The 2,234-nt window shown below is 43.7% G+C and overlaps 1 protein-coding gene across 1 annotated transcript in view; it reads right to left on the bottom strand.

Annotated features, from left to right (window-relative positions):
- The window catches only part of LPXN (leupaxin), a 69,334-nt gene that overhangs the window by 45,687 nt on the left and 21,413 nt on the right, over window positions 1-2,234 (bottom strand). The gene's annotated exons all lie outside the window — the stretch shown is intronic.

Here is a 2,234-nt window from a genome sequence, read left to right as displayed (position 1 = left end):
GCTGAGGCCTAGACCTAGCTTCCACCTAAGGCGGTCTGTTGTCCGTGCCTTCTGGATAGTAAGAGGATGCCCACTTTCCTGACTGGTCACTCTGATAAAAGCCTGTAAATATTTGCTACCACTCCACTGCCCCAGAGAGTGGTAGAAACAACATAGGCACAAGGGTGATAGACAAGAGAAAACTACAGCCTTGCCATGGGAGGGACTCCTGGAAGAGATAAAGGCCCAGTGACAGTTTTTATTCCTCTAGTCTGAACACTTCGTTTCGCGCCCCATGCAGAGTGAGGTCTCTAAGCCCTTCATCATGGCTTTGGTGAAGGATGATGCAGAGCAGGAGTTGGTAGCTACGATTTGGAGCTGAGTTCAGCTGAAAATTATCATCAATAAATTTAGACCAGGTATGTTTGAACAGAGGAAGCAGTGAGAAAGATCTTCTCAGTAAAGGCAATACGGAAAAATGGTTAAGAACTCAAACTCGGGGGACAGACTCTCCTGATATCAAATCTTATTAATACCTCTACCTCTACTAGACCTTGGGCATATCAGTTAATGTCTCCGAACCCTCAGTTTCCTTATCTGTACAAAGGGAAGAATAAGCCCTTGAGGGGCTGATGTGACCATTAAATGAATTAATATTTGTAAAGTACTTAGCTCAGAAGCCAGAGCACTATAAGTGATCAGTAATTACTGACGATTACTGAAGTGTCTTAGAATATAAGGAGAAAGAGCAACCCTTGGAGGGACAGACACAGACATACATGCAGACACAGATGGCTATAGGACTAAAATGTCGGCTGTCCCACCTTCCCGGCAATCGGTTTCCGGCAGGAAGCACAATGGCCCTTGGGCACTGTGGCAATCCCCAGGTCCTGTAATTCCTGTTCCAAGCCCCCAAGCATTGAGTCCAGGGAGGCCTTGTGATCCTGCTTGTCTGGTAGGTGCTTCTTGCCAGCATCTGCTTTCACTGCAACCTGGTGCAAGGAAAGAACCATGAAAAGAATCAGCCTCATGTACTTTTATCCTCGTTGGCATCTTCTACGTGACCCTACAAGCTCACTGCTACTGACTGAGCTCTCAGCCCTTCCCTGACCTTCCTCAAGACATGGGAGGAATCCAACATTTTAACGCCGATAAAACCGCTGTCAATTCCCTTTCATTCTGAGCTCCTCAGGTCAAATAAAGCCCGATTCATCTTCTTTCATTTGTAAATCTTTCCTTATGTAGAAAACTGAGTGCATGGAGATGATATTCTTTCTAGCTCTTGCGATGACCCCAGGTCAACAATTAGTCACATGCTTTTATTAATTTATTCCACTTTATTTGTTGAACACCTAGTTTGTGCTAATCATTTTTCCAGGTGCTTGGAATAAAGTAATGTACAAGATAGACCAAGTGTCTGCACTTATGGAATTTGTATTCTATAGGTGACAAGCAATAAACAAACACTTATACAATGTGATGTCAGAGAGAGAGAAATTATAAGTTATATACGGAGATAGAAGGGACAGAGAGCAAGATAGTGAGGAAGAATTGATTTAGATAAGGGTGATCAGAGAAGGTCCCTCTGAGGAAGTAACATTTGAGCAGATATTTGAGTGGTATACTTAGGGACCCAGAAATATTGACATTTATGGGAAAAGCATTCCAGAGGAAGAAAACAATTTGGCACAAAGAGTGCCACAGAGTCAAAAAGATCAGCGGTGCTAGAGCAGAGGGAGTAAGATTGAGCACGGCAGGGGAAGATGAAGGAGAGAGAGACAAAGATCATAGAGGGCCCTTGTGGTGACAGCTTGGGTTTTATTCCAAGGTGATGGGAGCCCTTGTAGGATTTCAAGCATGTGAGTAAAGGAATCCGGTTTATAATATCCCTGTGGCAGCTGAGCGTAGAATTAAGTGTCGACAAGCAATAGTGGATGCCGGAAAACTATTACATAATTACTTAAACCAGTGTTAGAAAAGGTGCTGAGAAGTTGTCAGATAAGACTTGTTGACGGATTGGATTTATTTAAGCAAAACTCCAAGATAATTATTATAAGCCATTCAAGGGAAGATCCTCAAATTACAAAAAAGATGCCTAAGCTATCCTTTACCACTTCGTGTCCTGATGCTGGCTCTCTCTACTCCTTTCCAACTGGCTACTGCTACCCTCTACCTAACACTTCTCTGATCACAAAACCACAGTGGCTCTCCGTTGCCTCCCCATCAAGTGTGCACTCATCAGACAGGCCGTCAAA

Source organism: Propithecus coquereli, unplaced genomic scaffold, assembly GCF_000956105.1.
Source record: "Propithecus coquereli isolate 6110/MARCELLA unplaced genomic scaffold, Pcoq_1.0 Scaffold202, whole genome shotgun sequence".
In the NCBI taxonomy this organism is placed as follows: Eukaryota; Metazoa; Chordata; class Mammalia; order Primates; family Indriidae; genus Propithecus; species Propithecus coquereli.
This window is presented reverse-complemented; position numbering and strand designations above follow the sequence as displayed.